Source organism: Coenobita brevimanus, chromosome 100 (genome assembly GCF_032717465.1).
Source record: "Coenobita brevimanus isolate Jiangsu-jjx chromosome 100, ASM3271746v2, whole genome shotgun sequence".
Classification (NCBI taxonomy): domain Eukaryota; kingdom Metazoa; phylum Arthropoda; class Malacostraca; order Decapoda; family Coenobitidae; genus Coenobita; species Coenobita brevimanus.
Window position 1 is genome coordinate 23,491,942 of NC_137053.1, and position 18,734 is coordinate 23,510,675.

Consider the following 18,734-nt stretch of genomic DNA (forward strand, 5'->3'; position numbering starts at 1 on the left):
TGCTAATGTTTAGTGCTTTACATTTATTGTATTAATACCGAAGCCCTTTTGCCGGGTTTGGGCTCGATTAAACAGTGGATCAAGATCTCTCTGAATTTCCTGCCTCTACAATACTGTGTCTGCTCTTTGCCTGTTTTAGCATCATCGGCAAATTTAGGAATCATACAAAATAATTCTTCATCAATACGACCAAACACTGAACCCTGTTTCATTCCCTTGAAATGTCTGTCCAGTAAGATTCCATTCAGTTCATTAAAACTCTATGCTTTCTTCCAATGAGCCAATCTTCAGCCAGCTCGAGCACACTGCCATTGAATCTATGCGCCTTTAGCTTCTGAAGAAATCATTTGTGTGGAACTCTGTCAAAAGCATTATGAAAATCGAGACAGCCACCCTCATCATATATATACTCTCGTCGTACTTGTCCAATAAATCTTTGAATAAGTCCAACAGATTCACAAGGCAAAACAGATTTTTCTGAAAAGAGGTTGCGAATCTTTGATGGGATTATTTGTTTCTGTTTCACAAACTTTTCTCTGATAATAGCTTCAAGCAACTTACAAATCACTGATGTAAAACAAAGTGGGCGGTAGTTTTCTGGGTGGGCTTTGTTGCATTTTTTGAATATAGGAGTTACGGCTGCAAATATCTACTACTGTGGCACCATACTGTTCTTTACTGATTAAGTTAAAAAGTTCAGTTAAATGTTTTGATATTTCATTCTGTAGTTCCTTTAATTCCCCTGGAGGTATTTTGTTCGGCCCCAGTGTTTTCTTCTCTTTGAGTTTACAGATTGCATGACGTACTGTACATCGCTTTTACTAACTGTAATATCATTCATTATATTACCATTTTCCATAGGAGCTGGGGAAATTTTGCATTAATCCTACGTTATATTTCCCATTGTAAATATCGACACGAAGAAAGAAATAAAAATTCTCTCCGTTTTAGTTTCATCATCAGTATGCTCTGTTATTTGTCATGAAGGGTCCGATTGTTGAAGTTATTAGTTTCTCTCTCTCTCTCTCTCTCTCTCTCTCTCTCTCTCTCTCTCTCTCCTGTGTGTGTGTGTGTGTGTGTGTGTGTGTGTGTGTGTGTGTACGCATAGGCGTTACTATAAATTTCCCCTCAAATATGTGTGACTTTATGTGTGCCTGTGCATGTATAACTGTGTGCATTTATCCAAGCATGATCCTTCATTTACTTCAGGCCACTTTTGTCTCTACGGCACCTGTATGTGGGACTTTTGCGTACCACCTGTATAAGATACCTACATTTCTATGGTACCGGCTTCTGCCACCTGTCTGCGGTTAATGTTTATGGCATACTAATACATTCATGACACCTGCGTATGGCATCTATGCAAGGCACGTGTGCTTGGTACTTGTGCATGGTACCTCTTTAAAGCACCTTTTAAGGTACCCTATGTATAGCAACTGTATGGCACCTGTGTAGGCCACCTGGTGTACAGCATCTTTGTACAGATTCTTCGAGAGGCAAGGAGAATTCTAAGATTGTGGATAAGTTTGTATGTGATGAGGGTGAGGTTGGTCAGACTAACGGGCACGGAGAGGTATTTGTTGCAAACAGCATTCAAATACAGCATTAAAAAGTGTCCGTAATAGCAACTTAATACATTACTAAGCAGTGTTACAATATTTACTTTCGTATTCGAATTCGTTGACAATAACCTTATAAAATAAGTTGATGAAATCGTATGGTTCTCAATATCCGAAACTGCTCTTACTGTTAATATTATACATAGAACGTAAATATTGAAATGATATCATTGCAATACATATTCGTACAAGTGAGAGTGAGGGAGAAGAAATTGGAAACTTTTTAATCATGATGATCACTATGATCCGACTGTCTGCTAATGCAAGGGGTGAGAAGTTCCTGAAACTGGAACAAGACAGCACAAACACAGGTGAAGTATCACATGTTTTCAATGATGGACCACAGACACATTTACCTAACATTCAAGCCTTCGTGATTTCGTGATTCTCAGCGCCAAAACATAGGCCTTGCGATCAAAACATATAATACAGAAATCATTGCATCAACTACCACTCTAAAAGAAAATAAAGATGGAGTACAGTTCTTGTCGTTTCCATTTCCATACCTACTTCATACAGTGCATTTCTGTCCTTCGTCAGTCATTTTTTTCTTTCATAATTTCTCATAGAATCACTTACCATATCTTCTATTTTCCATCATAATTCCAGGCGTCGATCCCATTTGTCTAGTTTTTCTTTCCCTTCTTTATTAGATGACCATACCATGTAACCATCTTCCTTTTACCTGTAAGCACTATAGTTGTTTGTACCACATCTTTAATATTCTCTCCTGCCTTTGCATTTCGTATACATTATTAAACATTAACATTTCTATTACTGTTGTCCTTGAGATTTGTTATATTGTTCCGTTACTCTTACACATGTACGTTAGTGTACTGTAGATTACCCCTAAGTCTAATAATACCAAGTCTGATAACTTTCCATCAAGGCACAGGGAGGCGTGGCTTGTGTGTGACATCAGTTGGCTTACGTAACAGAAAATGTATAAAAGGGCAGATTCAAATTAAACATTTATAATAAGGGAAAATGAAGAAGGGGAAGAAGTGCAGACTCGTTTAACCCTATATTATAAAAGCAAGTTCCCTCACACCCCTACACCATCCATCACACCTCCAAACCTTCCCTCACACCCTGCACCTTACATCACACCCCCACACCCTCCCTCACACTCCACTCCTTCAATCATACCCCCACACCTTCCTTCACACCCTCATATCCTCCCTCACACCCCCACACCTTCCCTCACACATTTTAGTCCCTTCCTTCACTTCTCTGGACTGAAAATGTGTTATTATCTGGTGAGTGGAGCATGCATTCACTCACCACCATGGTCTCAGTCAACTGAACTGGAGTTTCATGCCAGTTGACATCACTCCGATGCTCTACTCCCTGTGCCAGCTTGGAGCCATTTTAGAAGGAAGTGATCCAACTTGGTATTAGTAGAATTAGACTTAGCTGGTAAGAGAATATGACGTTAAAAAGATCAGCAGCTCTAAATACAAAAATATTTCCAGGTACTCGACAGAGTTATAGTTAACAGTGATGTAGTGTGTGTTGTTTTCAGCTTTATCTGTGATAACTGTATGCTACAAATCTGGTCACATTACTGCAGAACGAGTACAAATCCTCTTACACGTGTTCAGAGAAGAATAAAGATAGTACATGCCACTGGGAAAATACAGTCCAGAAACAGGCTTAACAAGAAATTACGGGCTCGTTGGAAGAAAAAAAATCGTGAAAATTAATCACTGGAATTTGTATGAACAAAGTGCATGAGAAAACTTTATGTTAGTAAAGTACTGGGAGTGAGTAGCAAAACCAGGAAAAATGGGCATTTACATGGATTTCATTTAGGGAAAATTTACTTAGACAGACCCTGGTTACCAGTAATATTTTAATCCACCGACCCCCATTGATGTATATATAAGTCCAAACATTTTGTCACTGTGACTCCCATTGATGTATATAAATGTGCCGCAATTGCAAGGTCCATCATTTGCACATTTTTCAAATTTCATGCATGATTTTTGGTACATATACACGGGACACCCTCCTCTACCAGATGCCAGGCAGGGACAATGCCTTATCCCGCATGACCTCCCCCACCCCTGCACGCCATTGTCTCAGCAATTCCCCTGTTACCAGTGACCTGGCCAGTAAAGACATATCGCACCACGGTACGAAATTCAAGGCCAGAGTGATTCCTCAATTGATGACAATGTGGATGACGAAGTTTACATAGCATTGAAGGAAGAACCAGTCAGAAATGATGATCAGGTAATGTCGCCAAAAAAGTTGAGGTATGTTGATGTGTTTGGTGAGTGAAACAATGCTTATATCACCTATATTACTGTTTGAAAATCAATATACTCTTGTACTACAATTAAATTTGTACCAAATAAATAAATAAATACCATTCATGAGTGGTGTGGAATAGTTACCCCTCCAATAGAACACATTTTCACTGGAGTCAGCCCAATAGAAAACACAGTAAGGTAAGGGGTACTGTTACCTGCATCCAGTATTTTAACCCGCCCCATCCCGACGTTTTCTGGGCAGTGGTACACCCCAGTCCCGACATTTTTGGCTCAAACATCCGCTTTTGGTGAGAAACATCAAAAATTCATGGAGAAATCGCTCACCTGAGGTTTAGAATACTCGATTTAGGTACGAGTACTTCCTTACCTGACTGGGATTTCTAACAGGCTGGCACCAAAGAAAACGAGTTCTATGGGAGGGTAACTATTTTATCCACTCATAAACAGTATTTATTTATTTACTTGGTAGGAATTTATATGTAGTACAAGAGTATATTGGTTTTCAAACTAATATAGGCATTATAAGCATTGTTTCATTCACTAACTCATCACCATTCATGACCTTTTTTTTCCCACATTACCTGATCATCATTTCTGACTGTTTCTTCCTCTAATGCTTTGTAAACTTTGTCCTCCACATTGTCATCGATTGGGGAATCACTCTGGCCCTGAATGTCTTTATTGGCCAGGTCACTGGTAACAGGTGAATTGCCGAGACAATGGAGTGCAGGGGGGGGGAGGTCATGCTGGGTAAGGCATCGTCCCTGCCTGGCATCTTGTAGAGGAAGGTGTCCCGTGTATATGTACCAAAAATCACTCGCGAAAATTGAAAATTGTGCAAATTAGGGACCTTGCAATTGATTCGCGTTTATGTACAGTGAGCAACAGTAGTTGTGTCGCGGTTTTGTCCGAAGATTAAATGTAACTCGTGAAACATTATGAACTGTCCGTATGACAGACGGCGGAATGTACCAGACGCTTAGCCCGATATCTTATGTTTTCACCAAATTTCACGACACGATTATTGTTGCTTACTGTACGTCGACGGGATTGGCAGTGACAAAATGTGTGGACGTTAATTCACGTCAACGGGACGCCGCGACTTAAAAATATGCCAGGATGGGGCGGGTTGACAGAGTACTGATCAAGTTACCTGTGCTGTCTCACTGCATAGTGGTTGGCATTTTCGTTGGAAGATCTAGAAGTATTCTAAGAAAGGTAAGAAGTGTTGGGTACACTACAGGCGTTGCTTGTGGTCATGCTACATGCTTGCTTGGAGAACAATGAACTGTTCTTGCTCACTCTCATATGGAAGTACGAGAATATAATTTATGGAGAAAGAAGTCAGTTGAACTAAGGGCCAAACATTGATTTTTCTTTGACCTTTGACCTAATGCTCTCAAAATGAAATAGCTTCACTCTTGCCTGTCCCTTAACGGTTCCTCCAACTTTAGTTCACTTATATTAAAACTGAGTTGATCTTCTCCTGTGATGTCGACCCATTCCTTTGAATAAAAAACATAGGAAACACTATGCTGTTGCAATACTCCAACTGACCAAGCACATACCCTCCACCTCCCTGCACACCTAACCATATGCATAATGGGCCACACCCCCCCCCTCCCTTATAACACAGACACAGCAGGTCCAATTGAAATCTCTGAGAATATATATATATATATATATATATATATATATATATATATATATATATATGTATATTGTATATATTGTATATATTGTATATATATATATATATATATATATATATATATATATATATATATATATATATTATATATATATATATATATATATATATATATATATATATATATATATATATGTATATTGTATATATTGTATATATTGTATATATATATATATATATATATATATATATATATATATATTGTATATATATATATATATATATATATATATTGTATATATATATATATATATATATATATATATATATATATATATATATTGTATATATATACAGTATATATATATATATATATATATATATATATATATATATATATATATATATATAAAATTTTCCTTCATTTTAAATAAAACTACTTAAGACACAGCATTCTACCCATCAAAAGGCACCAGTTCACTGTAAGACACATGACTGTGAAATTTCATGACTCTATAGTGAATACTGAGTTCTGACTTCAGATCCCTTGTGCAGGTAGCATTGATATCTCTGAGAAAAATTTCAGAAAAAAAAAAAAACTACATAAGACATAGCATTATACCTATCAAAAGGCACCAGTTCACCATAAAACACATAAATCCTCTGTCACACACAAGCGATTCAAGGGCTGACCGCAGCACGACTCAAGGTTGTTACGCATTTTCTCATCGATCGTCCCTTGATTCACTGACAAAGCCTGGACTCTTTAGGGCACTCGTGAGCTGCTGGGATGACACGTCGGGCCTCACGATTTTTTAACATGCGCATTAAAAAATCGTGGCCGCCTCATAACTTGCCAAAAGTCATGCCACAGTTGTGTCGCAGTCAGGAGTGTCGTACGTCGGTCATGAAGCGGTCTTAGCCCAATCGGATGCGTCGTGATGCGGTTGTTGCGTGTCTTGATGCTGTCCCCGACAAAAAAAAATAAGTTACGACTGCATGTCCCTCATCATTTGACTAGACACAGGAGAGGTCCATGGCTGGTATTATCTGCCCAAAGACCAGAATTATCGTACAATATCTTGAATAATTATCGTATTTCCCCTAAAATTATCATACAGGCAAGTTTTTATATGCAAATAATGATCAAACTGATTATTTTTACTTCATTATTTTTTTACATTAAATTTTTTTTTGCGTATTTCAACAAAATACTATCGTACGATTTCCAAATTATCGTACAAATGCGATAATTATCGTACACCAAACATCCCTGGTCCATGGTGATGCGCTGGGAGTCATTGGTGGTCCAGGTGTGATGCCCAGCCTCATGCTGGGTGTCATTTTTGGTCCAGGTGTGATGCCTCACCCCATGCTGGACGTCATTGATGGTCCAGGTGTGATGCCCCGCCCCATGGGTCGGTCGTGGAGGTGTTGGGGTGTCGGGGTGCATTCCCCAAACGCGTCATGCAGTCATCTTGCATGGGCACTCGTGTCACGGTTGTGGCTGCAAAAACTTGTTAAATTTCAAATTTGAAGACTCGTAGCTCCGTTGCCTTGCAGTCGCCTTGTGATCTTGTTGCATTCTTGAGGATGTCATGACCGGTCATGAGGCAGTCCTGACGCGGTTGTTAAGCAGTCATGAACAGAGCAGATTCAGGGCCAGTCAGGAAGTGTGGGAGCCAACTAAGACACAACCTTGAGTCGCACGGCGGTCAGACCTTGAGTTGCGTATGTGTGACAGGGGCTTAAGTATGTAAAATTTAATGGCTCAATAGTTAATACTTTCTGAGATTTGCTCTGGAAACGAAATCTCTACTCCGACTATTCTTGTTGATCCCAGTTATAATATACCCTCCTCTGACTTCGTCAGGTGTGAGGGTAAAAGAAGAAAAAAAAGAGATCCTTATCCTTGGCTGACCCTTACCCCTTCCACCAAGTTTGGTCTAAATCGGTTTTGAAATGTAGGGCTGTTTGAAATACAGGACTGGACGTTTCAATTACCCTGGACCCCTTGTCTTTAACTAGCCACATGCCAGTGCCGTTTTAAAACGGTCTGACATAATGCCGCGGCGAGTGCCAGTGTTGTTTTAAAACAGTTTAAAGTAAAAATCTTCACTGTTATTGCATTTTTCAAGATTCACGGGTAAAAACTGCCAGGCACGTAAGGTAATTGTTCCTCTACCATCCCCCAGGCTGTCAAGGCCATACACTCACTCACTTCCCCCCTCACACTCGCTCTGCCTCACTCTTCCTGTGTGCCTCACCCAGTTTTGTACAGAGTGAAGGCATTTTGTAAATGTTTTCATGTAAGTGTAAGTTGTAAATATTTTCTTGTAAGTGTAAGGACTATAGAGTGAAGTCAAGTTGTAAATACCTTCTTGTAAGTGCCAGGACTGTATGTTATGAAGTCAGGTTGTACCTATCTTCAAATAAGTGTAAGATAATGCAATCACAATGAGAAAGACACGCAAATTGTGATAGATGCTGAAGCAATAAGTAATCAGTAAAGAGTACAGAACATTGCTATACCTTCCCAGCATAAATACCTGAGTATACCTTACATAGAAAACGGCTTTCTCTCACGTACGTGGTGAGTGTGAGAGAGCGGCTATATCTGTACATGAGTATGAAGGACTCAATAAAAGCACGTAGCGGGTTAATGGATTGTTTGCACAGCCGAATTCCTTCATCCTTCCTTTACCCTGAACACTACTACAATACAAAGTACGTTTACCCTGAATGCTGCTACAAAGTATGGTTAAAAATGAATCAAAACTGAGTTCCTTGGCCTTGCCACGCAACCTTAACTTTTGACCTTTGTGTGTTATTGATTATTCAATGGGTGTTTTCACAACTGAATTCCCTTATCATCATCTTAATCTTAATCCTACCATAAAGTTAAGTTTAAAGGAAATCATTTTTGTTGACCTGGCATGTGACCTTAATCTTTGACCTACTGTTTCACAATTGACTGACTCAAAACCCTTCAATTAAGTTTTATCTAAATGATTAACACTGTTATACTTAGGTTATTTTGTTCGCACACAGACACATTAACCCCTAAACTGCGAGCATGCCGGAGGCGGTCCTTGCACTACCCACAGGGATATTCGTGCTCCGACTGACTTTTTAAGAATATTTGCCAAAAATCAGTTATTAGTCTTAGATTATTATAATTAAATATGCTTATGGCCCATACCTTCAGCTTTCCCCTGGGATGTTTGTTGAGCCTTCGTCGACTACAGTAGGACTTGTGGAGACTTCTGAAGTTGGGTAACAAAGACTCCACTTTACACTTCCCGATACCCTGTAATATGATTACCACTGCCTGATATTATAACTACAAACACTATTCTATGAATTCAGGTACTTTGGAATCCATATTCCAAAAAAAAAAAAAAAAAAAAACGCTGTGAAAGCAACGTAAATTATGAGCACATACAAGCTTTCCACCCACGCTCGTTCCCCGATGGTATTCGAGACAGAGCTGTCATTTATTATTCATAAACACACTCACACTTTGTATTCCTAGTACTTTATTACACTTATTTATATATATAATATTTGTCCATAAGTTTCTTTCGGTAGTAGTAGTTTATTTTCACTCCAGGCATTCACTTTCTTGTTCAGTAAACTAGTGTAGAGAGCAACGTTTTCACTTTCATTACTCCAAGTATTTATACACGCTAGAGCAAAGCTTTCACTTTCACTTTCATTACTCCAAGTATTTATACTCGTATTATTATATTACTAACTATTTACATTCTCTGTATTATTTACATTTCTATTTTATTTACACTATGTTATGCACTGTCACTTGCAGTAACTTATAAAACTATTTTCCACTGTTCAGTTATATTTACATTCATTGCTTTCACTTGCTATTTACACATTATTTACACATTGTTTACACTTCCACTTGCACTGTTTTAGAGTCACCAGAAAGATCGTAGTCACAGTCCATCATTATCATTGCTAAATTAGCCAGTTCACGTTCCACAGCAGAGTCACTGAGCCCTTTACCCTTCCCCACACAAGGTTTAGTAGGGGTAGAGGTCACAGGGCCCTTTGCAGGGGGCTAAGGAGAGGCGCGAATCGGAAGTAGTTTCACCTTGAAAGATGACAGTAAACTGAATTATGTGGCCTAGAGGCAGGAAAGGGTTGACAGTGTCAGTGTGGTGATAGCTGCTAATTTATATGCTATGAAATGATTGGCAGGAAATCTAGACAATACATAATAAATTAGGTAGTTCCAGGTGAGTGTAAATATCACTTAGGCTTCTCCCTTCCTTTCTTATATATATTTTTGTTACAAGAATAGGTCATACGGCATATTTCAAGGTAAATAAACAGGGAAAATTAGCGAACGAGTGCACATGGGGTGTTGCCAGGTGATAATTATCCCATTCCAGACATATGGCAGTATCAATTACCTTTTCTCTTTCTTTTATATATTATTATGCCTAAAAATAGGGCATAGGGCACATTTCAGTGGATAAATTAAGTGGAAAAATCCGTCCAGGATTTGTGTAGCACAGCGCTGCTGGGCAGGTGGGAGGAAAGAGTAATGGAGGGGAGGTAAGGCAGGGTGTCAAGGACAGGGGGAAAAATGGCTAAATTTTCAACAGTGGATGGGAGTGCAGATGACATTAGCAGAACTGAGTATAGCTGGACACAGGCAAATTGAAAATAACACAGAATCACAAAAGTGATGCACCGCAGTATGATCCCTTGCTCCCAACAGTCACGAAAGTAATGCCCCGTGGTTAAGGGGTCAACCAAGATTAGTTACCAATATTGCTTTATTATCAGGCATTGCTAAAGCATTCAGATTCGTTCTTAGAAAAAAAAAAAAAAATGTTCCTTGTCACAATATTCCTTCCAGTCACTAGTATGGGTTCAAACAGGAATGCTCCATTGACGATCTTCTCACCTAATCTTCCTTCCGCTCACCAGTATGGGCCCCAGCAGGAAAGCTCCACAGTCGATCTTCTCATCTCCCTTTCTGATATTTTATGGTTATCTTCCTCTCGGGACTTTGGTGGAAGCTTTGCCATTGCACCTGGCATCCCAAAGGATATTAACGAGACTGGCGCAAATCATTGATTTCCAAAGGACCTCTTATGGTCTCTAGCTCTGTACCTGTACTTTCACCTCCAGTTTCCTTTCTGGTCGTTCTGTAGCTGCTGCTGCAAACGATCCCTGTTTTTCTTCTTGTGTTATCGATAGTGGTGTCCTTCAGGGTCCTATCTTGTCAAAAACTCTCTTCCTTGTTTTTATCAATGATCTGAGCTACACATATAACCCCATCGACTCATATACTAATGGCTCCACTCTTCATTAATTTCTTTTCCACTGAACTTCCTACAGCATCCATCACAGCAGTTACTTCACGAGATGAGGGTATGGCACACCTGGCACTCCTAATTTCTGACTTTGGTGATATTTCTGATTGGGGTAAGAGATATCATATTTTAAATGCACCAAAAATTCAGTTCCTGCATCTTTTGACCCACTAAAATCATCCACAGAGTATCCTTTAATATTAAACAATAAACATCTCAATTCTTCTCCTTTCATTATCCTTGCGATTACATTTATCTCGGGACCTAATATTGAAGGATCACATTACCCCTCTTGCAAACTGTGCATCCAAGAGATTATGTGAGCTACGCCACCTCCGTGCCTTATCAGTCTTCGTGCAGCTGTTGACTTCGTGGAGAACAAGCCTCATAAGTGGAAGGGTTCGCCCCTTACACAACTCTTTTAAACAAGGTGGAGTCAAAGGCTTTTTAGTTTCATCACCTCACCTCTTGTCACAGACTCCCTTCAACCTCAACCTCACTTTTTAAATCGAATTGCTGCCTCCCTCCCTCCCTCTCCCTTCCCGTCCCCCCCTTTCTCTCTCTCTTTCTCTCTCTCTCCACTTCAATGGTCACTGCTCTTCTGAACTGTCTTCTTGCCAACCGGTTCACTTAGGTATGCAACAAGAACTCTGGAAATGGCTTCTTTAGTTTACATTTCCATCTGCCTATGGGCTCCTTTTTTTTTTTTTTGTAACGCAGTGTCCAAGCTTCTCGAGGGCATAGATCTTGTATTTGCCTCTTTTTTTTTTTTCCCACACTGGCAATAAGTTTGTTGACGTTTTGCCTTTATATCCTTCTTCTTCGCATTTGAATCTTTCATCAGATACGGACCGAGACCTCATTCAATCATGCAACGTTGTACTGGCATCGACATTGTTCATTACCTGAAGGATTTAGGTTCAAATTATGGACGGCATAGGTGATATTTTACAGCATTGTGTTTTATCGCAATGAACAGCACCTTCAGTGAGTATGCCTTCCATTGCTTCAACCGTTAATTACTTAACATTTCTTGCACGTAGACAAAATCGTTGGCGTTTCTTAACACAAAATACTCAGGTTTGTTAATATCAGTGACATAGTTAATTAGTGACATTAGACCCTTGTTCGAAACAATTTGCTTCTCAGGCAAACTCGTAAATGATAAGACAAACGGAAATAAGTTGATTATTTTTATTCTTAACCATTCAAACCGTTGTTCGAGGCTCATAGTAATTTTCACAAAATTAGGCACGAAATTTTATATTAAAAGGGGCTGGAAGGGGACAGCGTCCCGTAGTGACGTTGATATAACCAGGCGGCTCCATTATCCAGTTATGCTAACGTCTCACAATTCCCTTCATATACGCCAAATAGAAGGAGGATGGATTGCAAGAAAATTGCATGTCTCCTTTGTAGATCTCTGAGTTAACTTCAAGATGAGCGTGGGTCTACAATAAAAAAGATGAGATAGGAAAATCAAGGCCGTGTTGCTTATCACTTCTAATATAGCCAAGACTTAAGACAGGGTGTCTTAAAAAAATATAAAATAAACTATTGGATGAATTGCTATGAAATGAATATTATCATCATCCAGATTGGTCGGAATAACTGGATATAAATATCAAAAGCTGAAAGTGTTATTGTATAGTCCCATATACGAATTCTTTAATATGCTAATTTTATTAGACGTGGAGAATGAAAAATCAGATAAAAATAAAGACACAATAATTTCCTAACATACAATAATCCCCAGTGTGTGTGTGTGTGTTCTTACCTAATTGTATCTTTACAGGAATGAGTCAAGCTCGTACTGTACCGTGTCTTAAACCATATTTATCGTACATATCCTTAAATTTGTGAACTGTTTTCGCACACACTATTTCATTCGGTAGTGCGTTCCACTGATCAATTGCTCTATTTGGGAAACTAAATTTCCTTACGTCTTTATCACCTCTCTTTTTATGCAATTTTTTGCAGTGTCCTCTTGCTGATGCTTCCCCACACGTTAAGTAATCATTTATGTCTATTTTCTCCTTCCCTGATATGCATTTATGTAGCATAATCATGTCACCTCTTTTCCTTCTCTCCTGTAGTGTTGGTAGATTCAGTTTATTTAGTCTTTCTTCATAGCTTAGATCCCTTAAGCAATTGGTACCCATCTTGTAGCGCTCCTTTGAACTTTTTCAACCTTGTCTATGTGTTTTTTGAGATGAGGACTCCAGACTACTGATGCATACTCCATGGTTGGTCTGATGAATGATGTTATTATCTTTCTTAGCATATCTTCATTTATGTATGTAAACGCTATTCTCATATTGGCAAGCAGTGTATACATGTTCTGTACCTTTTCCCTGATGAGGTCAGCCGGAGATAGTCTGTTATTGATAATCACACCTAGGTCCTTCTCTCTTTCTGATGTGTGTAGGGTTTTATTTCCTAACATATAATCCCAATCAGGTCTTTTTCCACTTTTACCAAACTTGATTACATGACACTTGTCCACATTGAATTCCATTTGCCATGTATTACTCCATTCATGAAGTTTATTTAATTCTTCTTGTAGCTCTTTACAAGAATCTGAGTTAGTAATTCTCCTTTGTATTTTTGCATCATCTGCAAACATATTTAGATAGCTTTCATTTCCAGTGTTACTGTCTATAACATTTATATACACTAAAAACATGATTGGTGCCAGCACTGGCCCTGTGGTACTCCACTAGTCACTTCTTTCCATGATGAGTAATTTCCCCTTAGTACTGTTCTCATTTTTCTTTTCATGAGAAAATCTTGCATCCAACAAAACAGTTTGCCTCAAATTCCTCCTTGATGGTACAGTTTCCATAAAAGTCTTTGGTGTGGCACTGTGTCAAATGCTTTCTTGAAATCTAATTAGATACTGTCCACCCATCCTTCTCTTTCCTGTAATGTGTCTGTTACTCTGTCATAGTAGCTCAACAGATTAGTAACACCTGATTTTCCTTTTCTGAAACCAATCTGTTTTTCTGTTATCATATTGTGTTCTTCTAGATGATTTACCCAAGATTTTCTTATAAGCTTTTCTAATACCTTGCTTACAACGCTGGTTAGTGATACTGGTCGGTAGTTAAGTGGATTTTGTCTAATCCCTTTCTTGAATAAGGGAACAATGTTTGCTTTCTTCCAAATATCATGTAGTTTGCCTTGACTTGAAAATCAAAAATAATGGTTTACTTAACTCCTTTGCACATTCACATAGCACGCAACATGAAATTTCATCAGGACCATTTGCTTTTCCTTTGTCTAATTTACTTAGCTCCTCCTGTATTTCTTTTTCTGATGTTTGTATATCTGGTAGTATGTGTGGGCATGCATGTTCGACATAATCCCTCTCAAATTTTTTTTCCTCTGTAAAAACTGATTGGAATTTCTTGTTTAGTGCTTCACAAATATCCTTCTTTTGTGTATAGGTGATTCCCTCGTCCGTAATGGATTGTATTTTATCTTTTACTTTGGTTTTGCTTCTGATGTAGCTGTAAAATAGCTTTGGTTGATCACTGCTTTTATTTATGATATCCTCCTGAAACTGTTTTTGGGCTTCCCTCCTTATTCTTGTCTAATCGTTTCTTACCTGTTTGTAATTATTATATGCCCTTTCACTATTGTGTCTTCTGTATCTATTCCACAACAAATCTCTTTTTTCTTTTGATTTTTTACAGTCTGTATTGAACCATTTCTTTATTTTCTTTTCTGCTTCTTTGTGCTGTGAGATGTACTTCTGGACTTCTATTTCATAAAGTTCACAGAATTTTTCATATATAGCATTTAAATCTTGTCCTCTAAGCTCCTTTTCCCAAGCAGTTTCTAAGAAGTACTTCTTTAGGTCATGATACTTTCCCTTATTGTAGTTTAGGTTCTTTTTGTAACTTTCATTGCTCTTATCTATGTCATATGCAATCCTGAAGTTGCAACTTAGTACTGCATGGTCGCTTTTGCCGAATGGAGGGTGATGTATTAAATTGTCAATATCGTTTTCTTGCCTAGTAAATATGAGATCTAGCATTGAGGGTACATCGAGTCCTCTTCTTCTGGTGTTTTCCCTTACATGTTGCGTTAGGAAAAACTCTTGCACAAGATCCAGGAGCTTTTGGTCCCAACAGCTTTCTTGGTTTATTATATCTAGAGCATTCCAATTTATATTTGTAATAAAATCTCCAGTTAGTATAATTCTTTTTTATTTCTCTTCCGTTTTATGTAGTTATGCTCTTAAACTCTGAATTGTACTCTCCGCCAGGTCCTCATATTCGTCTCTTTCCCATGTGTTTGATCTGGGTGGCATGTACAAATTGGCTACAATTACTTTCCCTTCAGATGTATTTATCTCTACTGCAATCAGTTCTACTTGTGAGGGTATATCTAATTCTATTTCTTTGACTTTTAGATTTTTCTTAGTTAATATTATAATTCCTCCTCCTTTTTTTAAGTTCCTATCTCTTCTCCATATATTATATTCCTCTAAGTTTAGGATGTCATTCGATATCCTTGGTGTTAATTTTGTTTCAGTTAGGCATATTATATGTGGTTCATTTTCTCTGACATAATCATTCATCTCTAAAAATTTAGATACCATTCCATCCACATTTGAGTACATCAACTTAATCATCTTGTTTATATACTTGTCATGATTTGGTTCTACTACCTTCCTCCTTTATATTCCCTCCTGTTTATGTACCACTTTCTTACCTGCAATCCAATTACTTTGTAAAAAAAATGTGTTCTTCTCCTCCTCTGATCTTCCCTCATTTTTTGGTTTTGCTTCCTTCCTCTTCTTTTTCAGTAATTCCAGTTCCTCTTGTGTTAGGCATCTTTTTATCCATATATTTTTAAACTCTTTTTCCATAAGATTCTTTGCATTTTTTAGAATCTCCTCCATGGTGTTTACACTCTGGAAGGTTACCTTTAGGGGTCTTGACTTACTTCTCTCGTATTTCCCTAACCTTTTGTGTTCCTCTATGTCTACTACAGATATCCTCTGATACTTCTTTCAATAAGCTCATTACATTTGCCATCTCCTTTTTGTCTCTTGAGATCTTGTTTTTTTACTTCTTCCTCTTGTATACCAGTGATTACTATAGATTTGTTAATATCTACTGAATCTCTGATTAACTTAGGATTGTTTTGGATTATTCTTTTCACTTCCTTTTTAGTGCTTTTTTCTTCCTCCCTTGTTTCTAAGTATTTCTTTACTTTCACCATTTCAGTATACAGTATGTGGTTTCCACATCATTTTTGTAGCTTTGCACAGCTTCATTCACCTGTGTTATCTTCTCCTCAATATCACTACTCTGATCTATCAGACTGCTTACTTGCCTAATTGTCTCTGTATCACTTTTGAACTCTTCCATAATACTCTCGTGGTTGACTACTGTCCTTGCCATTTCACTAATTTTCCTCCTAAGTGTACCCACTTCAACTGATAGCTCTCCTATGGTTATGTCTTTCTTGTTGACTTCCTTTCCTATTTTTTTCTATTTCTTCCTTTTGCAAGTGCATCTGTTTCTTAATTTCATCATTCTCATTTTGAAAAGCAGTCTCAAGCCTGTGTACTGGCTCAACCAGTTTGTTATGAGTCTCCATTTTAACCAGTTCTTGGTAGAAATCATCGTCCTGCTTTTTCCCTTTTCTTTTCCAAATTTTCTCTACTAAAGTATGTGTTCATGTTGCAGTACTAAAAGCACATATGGTACTTACATTCCCTAGGGCAGATTGTAGACTAAACAACGATCAGCTGACTGTGCACATTCTTACTCTAATTTGTTTTCTTTTCTGTTTGAACAAGTCTTGCTTTAAAACTTTTTTTTTTTATATATATATTGGAACACCATTTGGTCTAACCTGGTACAGAGCTTGACTTATATAAAGATACAAATTTAGGTAATGCCTCTGGCCAAGTTGGCCGTGTATGGAGCGATGTCGGTGCGCGTCTGGTCTCCTCCGTTCCTTGTGTGTGTGTGTGAGAGAGAGAGAGAGAGAGAGAGAGAGAGAGAGAGAGAGATGCTTGTAACGTGTGGAGTGTTTGTCAGGTGCCTGTGGTGCATGATTGCTTATTGAGCGCTTGTATACACGCCAAAGAAACCAAGGATGACGAGCTGAGGAAGCACGCCCTTCAAGAAAAAAAGTAATATCAATCTTTGATCTGAAATTCTGGAAATTTTTTATATTCGTCTCCAGTCTGTTCGCTCGTTTTCTAATCTCATTGTTCAATAAATTTCAGAACCTTTATGCAGTTTCTTTAATTTAAATCTCTTTTCTACAGCCTTACTCTAACGTCTTTAAATAATCAGTATTATCTGTAGGCAATGTTTCAACTTTTTTTTTTTTATATATAAAACTATAGACTCTGCAGTTAAGGCTCTGAACTCTTAATGCCCTCTCTATTTACAAGAGTTTTCTTCTTTTTTCTTTGACTCCTGTATCTGCCACTTTCTGAAGTTAATATATAAACTTATTAATATATCTGACATTGTAAGTCAATCTTTATCCTGATCTTACTTCTGTTATCTTAAATTCTACTTTAATCACTTAATTTATTTTCTGACCTCTGAATTTTGTCACGTTTCTCATAAGTCTGTCTCTAATTTCTAATATGAATGCAAAAGTAATTTTATTCCTATAATTAGTTTCCACCATAATAACATTCTGATATACCCCCAAACAGCCTCAAACTTTAATCGCAAAAAATTAACTTAATACCTGATGCTTAATTTTAATCTCAAATAAATCTTATGCCTTTAATCAGTCACTTACCTTTAATTAAAAAAAAAAAAAAAACTCTACATTCATTTGATCATTAACAGGAATATATAATCAAATGCGGCAACCAAAAGAATTTTAGAGGTCTCATCTTTAAGCCCAAAATTGAACCTCTAAAGCTCACACTATCTTTGAAGATCCCTCTCCAGTGTGTGGTATCAAAAACTAGTCTCTTGTCTCTATGATCTACATCTAATCTGAAAAATCTCTAACATTTATAGCAGCCTCTGATACGGAAAACGAATCTCAGATGTCTGAAATATATCTGTAATCCGAAAACTTCACATCTGATGTATAAATCCATGTCTAATCCTCTAAGTCAACCTGCTATGTCTACTGTCAGTTCCTAATCTCTGACGCAATTGCATAATATCTAAACTATGGTCCGTCTATTTTATGAAGAGAGTTTGGGCGTTATCCCTCTTGGGGAGTCCCCGTCCCACAGTGTTGCCATACTTTGTACTGGGCAACTTAATCGGATTAAAAACAAGGCGCTAATGACAACTCTCCCTCCCAGCACACCACTCTCTCTCCTCTCTCTCTCTGCATATAGAAATTGCATTTTTATAGATTTATTTCTATAAAAAGTCTATACACTTTTATGAATTTTTAGATTTTGAGGAAAAACCTCCAGACTGACTCTGTGTCTGTCCTGTTGCACTCTTATTCATTCCCTTTCTCCATGACCTTTCCTCCTACTCTCTGTTTCTGTCTGTCTGTCTGTCTGTCTCTCTAACATTATTTTTTATTATGACTGTGATTTTCTCCTTAAAGTGTGAAGTTTATTTGTGGTTTATAATTTCGTTTTTTTTTTTTTTTTGTCCACACCACCTTTGAGGTTGAGGAAAAGCCTCCTGACTGTCTTGTTGCGCTCCTATTCAATTTCCACCATATTCCATGCCTCCCTCCTTCCGTCTTCCCTTTTCTCCCTTATCTCCGGCCTCTCCAACCTCCCTCCCTCGCCGTCTGCCTATTTTCCTTATCTCCATTCCCTTTCCCTCCTCTCTCTCTCTCTCTCTCTCTCTCTCTCTCTCTCTCTCTGTTA